The 14,195-nt window shown below is 48.1% G+C and overlaps 1 protein-coding gene across 5 annotated transcripts in view; it reads left to right on the plus strand.

Annotated features, from left to right (window-relative positions):
* Positions 1-14,195, plus strand: part of LOC119977628 (P2Y purinoceptor 8-like) — a 30,972-nt gene that overhangs the window by 7,450 nt on the left and 9,327 nt on the right. For 2 of the 5 annotated variants that reach the window (XM_038818775.1, XM_038818779.1), the window contains exon 2: positions 12,918-13,054. The gene's annotated coding sequence lies outside the window, so the exon portion shown is untranslated. Of the gene's footprint in view, positions 1-4,821; positions 4,882-9,092; positions 9,112-12,046; positions 12,284-12,917; positions 13,055-14,195 lie in introns of those variants that run through there. The other 3 variants (XM_038818777.1, XM_038818778.1, XM_038818776.1) reach the window with 3 other exon arrangements.

Raw genomic sequence — 14,195 nt, forward strand, 5'->3', positions numbered from 1 at the left:
GTTCAATGGCAATTCGGGGTAAGGACTAAATGCTGGACTGTGAAAGGGTAAAGGGAAAATCCAGAAATCTTTCTTGTGTTAGTCAAAGTGGAAAGAACCAAGGGTCCAGTGGCTCTGCATCATCTTCTTCTCAATTACACAAATGAGACTCTTGGGGAAAGAGTTTTCAAAGTCTGGACTGCCCCTTCACCACAAAGTGGTTTGGATTAACAACACGACACCACGACGGCCGCACAGTTAATAACTGGAGTGAAACCTTTCTCATCTTGCATTTGCAGTTAAAAGTGGGCAGTCTTTAATCATCCAGTAAATGTGCGGTGTCATGGTGCCATGCCAGAGATTCCACAAACATGAAGGTGTGTCCACGTCGAGGTTGTGAGCACAACATTCATAGCCATAGTGCCACCTCTGCCCCCCTGTGGGTGGGTGCTGCACTGCCAGCTCCTTCGGGTGCACAGTGGACCCTTTTGAAAAGATCATTCACAGAGGCATTCCCTGCATGCACTGGAAGCAGTTGGGCCATTGCAATCCCAATGTCACACAATCTCACTGCCTGATGCGATGTCCATTACCCTAATTTGGGCCACGCCAGTGCATTCAACAAATCTGTCATTCGCACCGTGGTTAGCAATGTTGCTTTACAGCACCAGGGTCCCAGGTTCGATTCCCGGCTTGGGTCACTGTCTGTGCGGAGTCTGCACGTTCTCCCCGTGTCTGCGTGGGTTTCCTCCGGGTGCTCCGGTTTCCTCCCACAAGTCCCGAAAGACGTGCTGTTAGGTGAATTGGACATTCTGAATTCTCCCTTTATGTACCCGAACAGGCTCACTAGAGTGTGGCGACTAGCGGCTTTTCACAGTAACTTCATTGCAGTGTTAATGTAAGCCTACTTGTGACGATAAAGATTATTATTATAAGAACAGCACTGTTATTTAAGTAACCGGGCAACTTAGCAAGGTGGTAAGGTCATTTTGAAGACCTTCTCCCATTACGAAGTGCGTGCACGTTATCTGGAATGTTTTTGGAGTTTGGTTTTGAGAGCTGGTTCTTACCGTTGGGGAGGTCATATGAATACTTGACCCAGGTACTGGGGCTGCAATGGCATTAATTCCTACTATGCAAAGTGGCCAGTATCGGAGAGAGCACGTTCAGAAGGTAAATTGCAAAGAAAAAGGAGGAGCTGGTCGAGTGGAGGCACCCTGGTTTCCATATAACTGGACGAGGCTGTCAGAGAGAAGATTATCAGGTCACCCCCCCTGACTAACATTTCCCCACCTTTCTCCACCCTTACATCATCCAATCGCACTGTTCCCCTTCACTGCTGACTTTCATTGTAGCCGAGGCAGGTAGCTTTACAGGGGCCCTCAAGCAACTCTGGGCCCTGGGGTCAGCTTCAGACTCCACCATCTCAGCTTGTCTGGACTGGCTAGCCGAGTGGCAATGGCAAGGGCACCGGTGTGGTGGCCATGGTGGGAGTCACACAATGTAATCCTGAGAGATAGCAAGAGCTCTATGCTTCACACTGCCACTCCCTCTTGTGTTGTAACCCTCCCCAGACCCTGCGGGGATGACCCGACTGATCTCCCCATGGGGCTGGTGGAAGAAGAGTTCACCCACTGGAGGGACAGAGGCCCAACAGTGGGACTTGTCAATTTCACCCAATAACAGCCGTCCCAGAAAGGGGCCAGTTGTTCACTCCACTGCTGTACGGCTTACCTTTGTAGCAGCAATAAAACTTCTTGGACTGACCTTTTCAGGACTCCTCGTGACTTCTGTACTCTGCAAGTGTAGTCAGAGGCAGTTTGCTGGCCTGCAGCATGAGTTTATGAATGCCCCTTTGAGTACTGAGATCCAGAGTATTGATGGGAATAATCGGACACTGCAAGGCATCCAGATGGCAGGAAGTACGGATTTCCTGACTTCAGTCTGAGCTTCCATCAGACATGGTCTTGAGTCACAGTCATAGAGTTTTACAGCACAGAAAGAGACCATGGTGTCTGCCACGGCCATCAAACACCGATCTAACCTAATCCTTCACTATCTGCCGGTTCTGACAGTGCAGCCGTGGAAGCTGGTTCACCAGCTGCTTCATTACATTGTGGGTCAGCCATGGAGCTGGTCACAGATTCCATGGTGCAAAGGATAGGCTCCAAAGGGCTTTGTGATGCCATGTTAGTGCCAGACCCTCCTGGAGGTTGCCCCATTGAAGTCCTTGTGCGGGTCCCCAGCAGTGGCCTCGCTCTTCAGAGAGCTGGCAGAAGAGCTACCCCTTCCATCTAGACTTGCTTCAGCCTACTTGTGCCAGGTAACTCGCCATGTGCTGACAGTGACCCTCTTCTCTCCTCTGAGATACACACAGTTTAGGCGGTTGGATGCGACTGCCTGACTGTCTGAGTTCGACAGTTGGTCATCCACAGGACCCGATTCAATCTGTAATCATTAATCCATTTACCAATGTCCCTGTTACTCCCTGTGGGAGCATACAGGAGCTGATGCAGAGTATGCACATTGTGGCCATAGAGCGTGATCCTTGTGTTCAGTAAAATCCATTGGGGAGTCCACACTCTCTACGAGTTGAAAGGGCATTGACATCCCTCCCAAACATCAGAAGCTACCAATATCCAGCCCTGCCCACATGATTGACTGACAGCTCAGCAGCTCGGGGTCCTCTGATCCATGATTTGAACCTGATGGCCTTGAATGGTTAGGAAGTTCATTCCCGAGAGGACTTTGTGAATCACAAATTCTTCCAGGGACATGCGCTGGGTGCACAGTACCTCATCTGGGAATCATTCCTAAAAAACTATCACTTTAATCTAATGGATAAAAGTTTCCTCCCTGGGCCTATTAAGATCCTACGAGTTGCAAGCCAATTACCAATAGGGACGGAGGGAAATATCGAAATATATAGCAACATTTATTCCATCCTTTCAACTTCTCCCTCTTTCTCTAAGTTTGCCGTCAATCTTTTTCATTTTGCTTTTAAAGAATCAAAGTTAGACATAAGGGCGGAAATTCTCCAGCCGTTTGTCGGCTGCACATCCTTGTCCGTGGCTACACTTCCAAAGTATTGAATTGACCGGAAGGTGCTTTGGGACATCCTTAGACGGTGAAAGGCTCTATATGAATGCAAGCCACTAGGTAAGGGTCTAGAAATCGGTCTGATCAGTACCTATTTATAAACAGCTTCCTATGTCTCGATTGCGATGACAGGGAAATGGGAATGTACTGCATTCCATATTAGTAAAAAGCAAAATAAATCAGCAATGTAGTGTCCATGTGTGAAACAGTTATTAGGCTATTCGCCCATAAGGAGCATAAGGTCTGTTAGGGACCCTCACTGCCAGGAATACTGGGGGCGATTCTCCAAAATGGAGACGATGTGTTCGCGCCGTCACGGGGATGACGGATTCTGTCCCTCACAGGGGGCCAGCATGGCGCTGGAGTGGTTCACACCGCACGAGCCTCCCTTCCCGGCGCCAAATGGGCACCGCGCCAATCCATGCATGCGCAGTTGGGCTGCGCCAACCCGCACATGCGCGTGGGACTTCTTCAGCGCGCCGGCCCCTACGCAACATGGCGTGGGTGTTCAGGGGCCGGCCGCACAACAAAGTAGGCCCGGGTGGGGGAGAGGCCGGCCCGCCGATCGGTGGACCCCGATCGCGGGGCAGACCCCATCGGAGCCCCCCCCCCCCCCCAGTGAAAGAGCGCTTTTGCCCGCCCCACAGGCTGCTCCCCCGGCCCTTCGCGCAGAGTTCCCGTCTGCAGCGATCAGGGGTGAACGGCACCGGCGGGACTCTGTTTTTCCACGCGGCCGCTCGGCCCATCCGGGCCCGGAGAAGTGGTGGCCACGCCGAATCCAGCGGCCGGCACGGCATCAAACACACTGCCGCAAATGGCGCTGATTCTCCGCACCTCGGAGAATCACTCGCGACATCGAGCGTCATGGCACGGTTGCGGCGATTCTCCGGCCCGGTGCGGGGCTCGGAGAATCGCGCCCACCAAGTTTCAGAAACCAACCAGGTTACATACGTGTTTCTCTGTGATGGGGGATGGCACGCCATTGGCTGGTAATAAGGATCTTCTGGTCCACCCTCAGCCAATGGTACTGTACTCATTGGAATTTAGAAGAATGAGAGTCAACTTTATTGAGACATAAAGGATTGTTTGGGGACTTGACAGAATAGATGTTGAGAGGTTGTTTCCCCTTGTGGGGGAGTCTAGGACCAGAGAGCAAAATCTCAGGTTATCCCAGCAGATCGCGGCGATGTGAACAGCTGTGAACATCTCACCCAAAGGGCGGAATTCTCCCCCTAAAAAATGACAAAGAGTCAGGTTCTGAATGAAAACTGCCATGTTTCTCTCAGGTTTTCTGTCCAGATCTTCTGACACTCTATTTGTGCCATCGCTTTGATAGGGTGATGAAGCCGGAATGGCCGGCTAAACCATGATCAGTATGCCATCTTTAAAGGGTGAACGGACCCAAGGAATCGTGCCCACAAACTTAGAAATTTCCATTGCCGATGTTATCATTGGCACATTTGATGAGATAGTATCACAATTTGCTTTCTCTCCCCCTCTCTCTCTCTCTTCTGCTTTTAATGTCCTCATTAACATTTGGGAGAGGCAATCTGGATTGGAGCACAGGTGCGGGCAATTTATTCCAACCAGATCGGTCTTGTTTCACCTTAAAATGTACCAATACTACTTGTTTCAGCCACTCTCTGTGGTAGCAAGTTCCACATTCTGGCCACTCTGGGTAGAGAGGTTTCTTCTGAAGTTTATGAAGGGAATGGAGTTTTGAGGGCCGGCATGATGACGTTAGCGACTTTCGCTCCAACCCTGCAGACGTTTTTGGGGCCCGGACTTTAACTCTGTGCAACAGTGAGTGGATTTTGAGAGAGTTAAAAGTCTCTCCCCCCCCCCCTTGTTAATTTCTTCATCCTTGTACCTTCCACTTCCAGGACGTCACTGCAACCTCAGAGCGTTGTGTAACATTTTGTGAGTGTGAGTAGCTGAGAAATAATGCGCAACGTTGTTGGCATTTTACCAAACTTCTCAGATGGAGATGGCTTCCAGACCTCTGCGTTGCGCTTTCATGGACTTGTCTGTACCCAAGGGAGACGCTCATTGAAATGCGAGCAATCCCAGATCTGGTAAAGGAATGACGTCCTCCAATTGTGTCACTTTGGGCAATCTCTGTTTGTCAACTCTTACAAAAACGATTGCAATTATAAGGGGGCTGCACAATGGCTCAGTGGTTAGCACTGCTGCCTCGCGGTGCCAGAGACACGGGTTTGATTCCCACCTTGGGTGACTGTCTGTGTGGAGTTTCCACATTCTCCCCATGTTTGCGTGGGTTTCCCCCAGGTGCCACAGTCCAAAGATGTGCAGGGTAGGGTGGATTGGCCATGCTATATTGCCCCTTAGTGTCCAAAGATGAGCAGGTTAGTTGGGGTTACAAGGATAGGGCGGGGGAATGGGCCTGTGCAGGGTGCTCTCTCAGAGGGTCGGTACAGACTCTGATGGGCAGAATGGCCTCCTTCTGCACTGTATAGATTCTATTCCATGATTCCGCTGCAGGAATTAATTAGTTGAGCTGACAGGGCTTCACTGCTGCGAGATGATTTGGAGAATATCCTTTCCTGCATGCATTTTTAGCACATAATAAACTCCAGTCCTCAAATTCCTGGGATTGGGGCAGTCAAAAAAGGACACTTCCTGCCATGAATAAGGGCAGGCACTAGGAATTTTGGGCACATCGCACATATTCTGGGTCATTAGCTGAATCCATGCTGGCTGGTGAAGTTAAAATGAGGACACAATGGCTTGTTTTGTGGGAGAGAGTTTATGACTTAGTTCACAGTCAATATTCCTGCAACCACCCAGTGTCCCAGTTAGCCCCATTTATAGGTGTACAAATACCCAGCACCTGTTTAACAATGTACCTGTCATTAAACCCCAACAATCTAATCAATATTGACATGGAATTCTCTCTGTCTCACCTGAAACGCCTCACAGGGCCAGTGAACCGGGCTCAATTCCGGTCTTGGGTGACTGTGTGAAGTTTGCCCTTTCTCCCCGTGTCTGCGTGGGTTTCCTCCGGGAGCTCCAGTTTCCTCCCTCAATCCAGAGATGTGCAGGTTAGGTGGATTGGCCATGTCTCTTTGGGCCTGAGGATGTGTATGTTATGTGGGGTTATGGGATTGGGGAATAGGGCGGGGCAGTGGGCCTAGGTAGGGTGCTCTTTCAGAGGGTCAGTGCAGACTTGAGTGGCCAAATGGCCTCCTTCTGCACTGTAGGGATTCCGTAGTTCTAAAATCCTCACTTAGGCCAGAATTTGACACTCCACTGATTCAACTCTGGCCTTGATTCGAGAGAGGATTGGTTGACTTGCTTGAGAGGTGGATCAAAAGCTTTTGCCAGCCAGCCCTTTAACCTTCAATAGATTGTATGGCTCCAAACAAGGCCATCATAGGATCTGGTTTAATTGTTTCACATAATTTCGTCAACACGATCATCCAGCATTGATTAGTGAAATTAGGGGCTTTTATTTGGACTTCAGCTACCCTTGCGCTGTGAGGCCACAGTGCTATCCATCTGTGCTACCGCTTGTGCTACCGTGCTGCCCTTTAATGCCATAACATTTTTAATGTTGCTTAATAGAATCATTATCAAAGAGAATGTGAGACTGAGCTACATAAGCAGGTATTAGGATGGGTAATCAAAAGCTTGGTTTTGATCGTGGTTACACGAGACTTGACAGAATCACAGAATTGTTATGGAGCTCTTTTAGCCCACCGTGCCTGTACCAGCTCTCCGCCTTCTCCCCATAACCCTGCGCATTCTTCCTTATCAGATCAAGATAGGATGCGGGCAACAATATGTAGAAATTGATTCTCAGGAACCTCACAAAGATATAGGGTTAATGGCTGCCAAGACAAACAGGAGATATGGAAAGGGGTGCCTGAAAGTGTGGACAAAGAGATGAGATTTGAACAAAGAACAAAGAACAATACAGCACAGGAACAGGCCCTCAATTTATTTGAGGGGAGTCTTGTATGCCCAGAACAGGTGGGGGAGTTTAGGAAGGAAATTCTAAAGCATGATACCTAGGTGGCCAAAGGCAGAGACTTCACAGGCCAAAATTAGAAGCTAATACGTCAAAGGAACAGAGGAGTCAGGAGAAAGGTTGTAAGGCTGGCGCGGACTCCAGAGAAAAGGAGGATCAAGGCCTTGAGGGAGTTAGGATGAGTATTTTAAATGGGGATTGAGAGCCAAATATAACATTGAGGATTGCCTTGGATAAGTAGTTTGACCATAGGCAACGGACAACAGATGTTTATGGAGCTGAAGGTGACAAGTGTTTGGATGAGGCAGAGGACGGAGATGAAATGAAATGAAAATCGCTTATTGTCACAAGTAGGCTTCAAATGAAGTTACTGTGAAAAGCCCCAAGTCGGCACATTCCGGCACCTGTTCGGGGAGGCTGGTACAAGAAGATGGCCAATAAAGTGGAGGTGGAGAAAGGTAGCCTTTTTGAGGAGAGTTTGGGAGTGGAAATTAATTTCTGGGCTGTCCCCATTAATCATAGAATTTCTATAGTGCAGAAGGAGCCCATTCGACCCACCAAGGCTGCACTGACCCTTCGAAAGAGCACCCCACCTCGGCCCAATACCCTATCATATTCTGCAAGCCCAGCCTAAGGGGCAATTTAGCATGGCCAGTCCACCTAACCCGCACATCTTTGGACTGTGGGAGGAAACCGGAGCACCCGGAGGAAACCCATGCAGACTCGGGGAGAACTGCAAACTCCACACAGACAGTCACGCAAGGTTGGAATCAAACCTGGGTCCCTGGCATTGTGTGGTAGTGCTAACCGCTGTGCCACGATGCCACCCATGGGCCACTTCACTGTGTTGTCTCTATGATAACACGGCCAGAGGCCCAATATCTCCTATCCTTCACAGACCTCACCACCACCAACACTCCGAATGGGCACTAGTGAATTTCAAGGCTGGATTGCTCGAGCTGGAACAGTGATGACAGCAGAATCTATAAAAGCTCTGGAGATCCGAGAAGGTGATTCAAACAGATGTTTATTTACAACCAAAAGAAACGGCCACAGTGCGGCATACAGCAAATAGGTGCCAACCAAGATTACTGACCATGCTGGTCCCAATCCAGGCCAGGTATTACGGGTTGATTCTGTGAGTTCAAGCTGATATCATAGAATTTGCAGTGCAGAAGGAGGCCATTCGGCCCATTGAGTCTGCACCAGCTCTTGGAAAGAGCACCCTACCCAAGGTCAACACCTCCACCTTATCCCCATAACCCAGTAACCCCACCCAACACTAAGGGCGGTTTTGGACACGAAGGGAAATTTATCATGGCCAATCCACCTAACCTGCACATCTTTGGACTTTGGGAGGAAACCGGAGCACCCGGAGGAAACCCACGCACACATAGGCCTCACCCTATCAATGGGGAGCTCATATTCTGCGACCACCTTGGGGAGATCAATCGAGTCATCCCCATGGGTCCCGGGAGGGTTAATACAGAATCCATAATAACTTTTACTGGGGAAGTGAATTAAAATGTTAGAGTATAGCAGTAAATGACAAGGGAACGGATAGCACCATCAGAAGCTGACACAAAGAGGATGGGCCAAATGGCCTCTCTCTGCGCTCTGAAACTCTTATCATTCTCGCACTGCCATACTCAACTAACCCATACATTGTGGCAGGGACGTGCCGGGTGTCAACGTTAACACTATTGGCTGATCAGGCAACAGACTCAATTCTTTTCATGTCTGGACTTACTTTCATTCCTGGTGCATGGGAAATGTTAAAATAAATCCCTCGCCCAGGGCTAGAAACAAGCAAAAACCTGTGACTCTTCGCAGATGAAGGCAGTGAAGTCCCATTTTGGAAAGACCCAGGTTTTTTTTTTTTGGTGAGCTCGATGCTCAAGCAGTTTCATTGTGCGTAAAATAGAGGAAACTGGCAAGAGACTTTGTGGGCTTTTTTAATCCTGATATACGAGCGCCAGCGATGGCAGAGCTACCTGATGTGAGTGAACTGTGCCCGTGAAGCTGTTGGCCCAGTTCTAAAGGTAAGTACAATCTCCTTTTCAACTTACATCCCACAAAAGCCTCATTTCAGTTGGAAGTCCTGGGAGTTAAGGAAATGGTTTAAACTGTGATTGAGCTGAGTGTTGTTGTAAGTTTTTTTAGTCATTGTTAACCTCAACAATACAATTAGCACTACAATGGTCCTCTTTATACAGTGTTATTAATTTATATTTCTTACCTGGGCCCTGGTTCTTTGGGATACGTGCAAAACAGACAAGGTAAAAGAGGTTTCAGGCAATGAAGAAACAACAACTGATTTTTCTGAAGATAAGAATCTGAACGGAAATGTTACCTTAAACAAGTGAAGTAGAAATTTGTTTGAACCCCCCTTTTTGGGCCCACGCTGGGTGTGGCACAGACAGTGAGGCCCAACGAAGAGGCCTGAGGCTGGCTGGAAATTGGGCCATAAAATGTTAATGAAGCCCCAGGCGTCATTTTAAGTTTAAACTGCTTGGCTTAGCTTCACAGTCACGTTGAATGGTGGGGTACAGCATCAGTGGGATGTATGACTTCCTCCTGCTCTTATTTCATCTGGTCTTCAGATAGGGCACTTGCCTCCTGGGTGACGGCCGAAAGTTAAGTCCCAGGATTGCCCAGGGTTGGGAAAATCAATGGTAACACTATGAAATTGGGAGGGCAGTAAAATTGGCATTAGAAAAAGTACGCACTTTTAATTGGTGCAAGAGGACACTGAATGATCGTGAGTGAGGTAGGCCTGACTATTGCCCTGATCATCTCTCCCCAATTTCACAGTGGAGGTCCCCTCCACTGCACCCCCCCTGCACCCCACCGCCATCACTTCCCCTCTCCTCCCCCACTCCCTCGCTGCCAGCACGTCAGGGAATCAAGGCCTGGAAAGAGGAATTTGAGAAAATGGTCAGCAGTCATTAGCTCGAGGTAATGAAAGAAAAGTGCCTTTCGCAAAATGCTTTCCAGACAATGAAATGCATTTGAACTGTAGCCTCTTGTAATACAGGAAACATGGTGGCCATTTATGCACAACAAGCTCCCACAAGCAACAATCCTTTTTGGGGGATAAATATTGCCAAGTCCCTCCAAGGCACCTTGCCTCCTCTTTGAAAAAGGGATCTTTAATGCTCAGCTGAGAGAGAAGACGGAGGCTTGGTTTAATGTCTCATCCCAAAGCTGGCAACTCCAGCAGTGCAACCGTCCCTGAATATTGCACTGGGAATGTCACTCTCCTTCTTAGGACGTGGCCATCGCTGTCAAGGCCAACGTTTATTGCTCATCCTTAATTTCCTTTGAGAAGGTAGTGGTGAGCCACCTTCTTAAACCTCCGCGGCACCTGTGAAATACATATCCTTCTTCAGGAGGTACTTTCAAGGTTTTGACCCGAACAGCATTGAGTGAGCTAATTGAATAGTTCCAAGTCAGAATGGAATATGACTTGGAGGGAACCATGGTGTTCCCATGCACCTGCTTCCCTTGTCCCCCTCGGTGGTAAAGATTGTTAGTTTAGTAGATGTTGTCGAAGGAGACCTGATAAGTTGTTGCAGTGCATCCAGTAGATGGTGCACATACTGCCACTGTTTGCCAGTGATTGAGGGAGTGAACATTTAATATGGTGACAAGCAAATGGGCTGCTTTATCCTGGATGGTGTCCAGCTTCTCAAGTATTATTGGAGCTGCACTCATCCAGGTACGTGGAGAGTACTCCATCACGCTCCTAATTTGTGCCTTATAGATACTTTGAGGAGTAAGTAGGAAGGTTACTTTTCCCAGAATTCCCAGTCTCTGACCGGCTTTTGTAAACACAGTGGGTGGGATGTACCGACCACCCCGCTGCATGTTTTATGGCAGTGGAGGCCTGCCAGCGGGATCTTCCAGACCTACCATTGTCAATGGGATTTCGGGATGACTGCGCCCCTCGTCGTCGGCAAACTCGTGCGCCAGCGTGGGACCGAAATTTCCCGCCAGTGTGAACATCCGGCAAATCCTTCCACTAACCTATATGGCTGGTCCAGATCAGTTTCTGGTCAATAGTAACCCCCAGGATGTTGTTAGTCGGGGATTCAGTGATAGTCTCTTGTTGAAGATGGTTATGCCTGGCACTTGCGTGGCACTTATCAGCCCAAGGCCAAATGTTGATTGATGAATGTACGTGCAGACCGCTTCATTGCCCATAAACTGAGAGCAGAGGCCGTGATTGGAAGTAGCAGCATGAGAGCACCACTGAGGGGTGTTGCAATGACTGGAGAAGAGACGTGAAGCAGGTTCTAGTTATTCAGTGGTGCAGTAAAGGATGTGCAGATACTGTGCTGACAAGACTGTGATTGCCTTTGTAGCAACAAGGTGAGGTAATTGACTCTCTTTCTGTACTACTTCCACATTTAGGAGTTAAACCACGAGCATTTACACATTTAACCACCTTAGCCATACTTCCTTAGCAGTATCGGCGGTAACCTTTCACCCATCTGACAGAAATAATCAGTGGGATTCTCCGTCCGTTCATGCCGACGGGATTCTCTGCTCCCGCTGCAGTCAATGTGGCTTCGGCTGAGCGCCAAATTCTCGGCGGCGGCGGCGGCGAGCTCGTAACAGAGAACCCCGGCCGATATCGTCTGCCTCAACCTTGCTTCGTCAAAGCAAGCCTCCCATAAAATCCCAGCACCCACACAGCAGAGCGGCAATTAGAGCGCTGAAGACTTTCAGATTATCAAAATAGTGCGGGTAAAATAGAGGCAAGGGGAAGAGAAGTTGACGGTGAAAGAAAGAGGCCTTTCCCGGGGGGCAAGTGGTTTAGTTGTATTCCGCCCAGGAGTGAGCAGGCGATGTTGCAAATGTCCATCCAGTTGGGTGAACTGTATTGAAGAGTCACATGTGTATCCTTTCCAGACAATGATGAGTAACTGTGAAGAAAAGATGAATGTGTGTCATCATTGTAGGCCGTCGGTTTCATGAGAGGCAAAAGTTAGAAACTGAAAGTGGTTTTAAGTAAAACCCTGGATGTGAAATATCCCCCAGTGTCATTCAATCAGAGGGAAATTCCAAACTAAAAGACATAAAATGTACTCAGTAGCTGACAGCACTGAGGATAGTCACTTCTGAAGTCAGATAAGCAATAGAAGAGTCTTCAGAAATTCAATTCTACGAAAAACTACAACTTAATTAGAGTCATACCTGACTGAGTTGGTACGTAACTTTGGTAAACTTGTTATAGTTCTGAACTTGTTGGTTAACTATCTTATATTCATTAGGTTTAGCTCAGTTGGCTGGATAGCTGGTTCGACATGCAGATTCTGTTCTGCCGGCGGCAACAGAGAATCCCAATGGCTGGAGAAATTTGCCCATAAATATTATAATTTATTAGACTTTGCCAAAAAAAAAGCCTCTGCTGATGATGGAAAACTTGGTGGGAATGTGAGTCGTGAGGAGGATGTAAAGAGGCTTCAAGGGCATTTCGAAAAGCTTGGTGAGCAGCAAGGACAAGGCAGGTGGAATATAATGTGGAAAAACGTAAATGCACTGTCGGAATTTTAATATCCGCACTGGTGAAGTGGTCTAGTTTATGTGATGACTTTAGTGTCCAATGATTTGTAGGCTACATGCGGTTATGGGGATAGGACGGGCTTGATGGGCTGAATGGCCTTCTCTGCACGGTAGGAATTCTAATATCGTACTGGCAGACTGGTCTAGTTTATGTGAGCGAGTCCATTGTGGATTTGGAACTGACAACGCCCTGCCTCAAAGACTTCTAATAAAACACTTTCTGATCAGACCCAGCTGTTATCGTTCTGTTTGGCTAAATATGCTTTCTGTACTGCAGGATCACTGAGACAAAGATTAGAGCATTCAGCCTGAAGCAGATTAAATAACAACGTTTGAAGGCTTCTAGAAAATATTGGAGTCCGGTCGAATTATCCCACATCCTCCGGGGAAAAGCCAAGCAAGGTGCCATAAAAGGTGAATACTTTTTCATATTTATAAAATTATTTGTACATTTGAAATAGATATTTCATTTCAAATACATTTGATGCCCAATTAGGCTGAACATATTATGCTTCTGAGGTCTTAGTTAAAGTCCAGCACACATTCCAGTGACGCGATATGGAAGATCCCGCTGGCATTATCAGCCAGCGTCTTCTTCACATCCCCCCCGCGGCATCTTTCACCCAAGACCTTAAATCTGTGTCCCCCGATAGTCCTCGTACCATTAGTTAATGGGAAAGATGTTTCTTTAAATGAAAATGAAAATCGCTTATTGTCACGAGTAGGCTTCAAATGAAGTTACTGTGAAAAGCCCCTAGTCGCCACATTCCGGCGCCTGTTCGGGGAGGCTGTTACGGGACCTTATCTAACTTATCTAAACCTGTCATAATCTTGTCCGTCTCTATCAGACCTTCCCTCAACTTTTGTTAATCCAAAGAGAACCCCCCGATACTCAGATATAAATGTTTGTTCAAATTGCTGGAACCCGTCTGGTAAATCTGTTCCGCCTGCTCTCAAGGACGCTCACTCCTCAAATGTGGTGACCAGAACTGGGCAAAAAAGTACACCTACAAATCCCCTGCTTTTGTACCTCCCCTTAAAATACCCAATATCCCAGGTGCGTTGCTAACGACAATCTCAGTATGTTCTTTATTCATTTATTTGGAGCCCATCCCTAATTGTCCTTGAACCAATTGGCCTGCCATGTCATTTCAGAGGGCAGTTAAGTTTTAACCACATTGCTGTAGAGTCAGCTGTCGGTCAGACCAGGTTATGATGGCAGATTCCCTTCCCTAAAAGGCTTCATTGAACTGAATGGGCATTTACGACAATCGACAATTGTTTCACGGTCAAGCTTTGCGCGCTTTCACGTCCAGATTTTTATTGAATTCAAAATGCCGGTGATGCAAACTCAGGTCCCCAGGCCTGAATCGCTGGATTATGAGTCTAGTGACAATACTCACTAAGTCACTGCCCCCCCCCCCCCCCCCCCACTGCCCCCCCCCCCCCCCCCCCCCTCCTGCCACCTTCAAAGACCTGTACATCCACATATCCCTCGGTCCCTGTGCAATCTTGAAAACTGTGCCATTAAGTCCAAGCTGCCTCTCCCTACCCC

This window comes from Scyliorhinus canicula, chromosome 14 (assembly GCF_902713615.1).
Source record: "Scyliorhinus canicula chromosome 14, sScyCan1.1, whole genome shotgun sequence".
Lineage (NCBI taxonomy): Eukaryota > Metazoa > Chordata > Chondrichthyes > Carcharhiniformes > Scyliorhinidae > Scyliorhinus > Scyliorhinus canicula.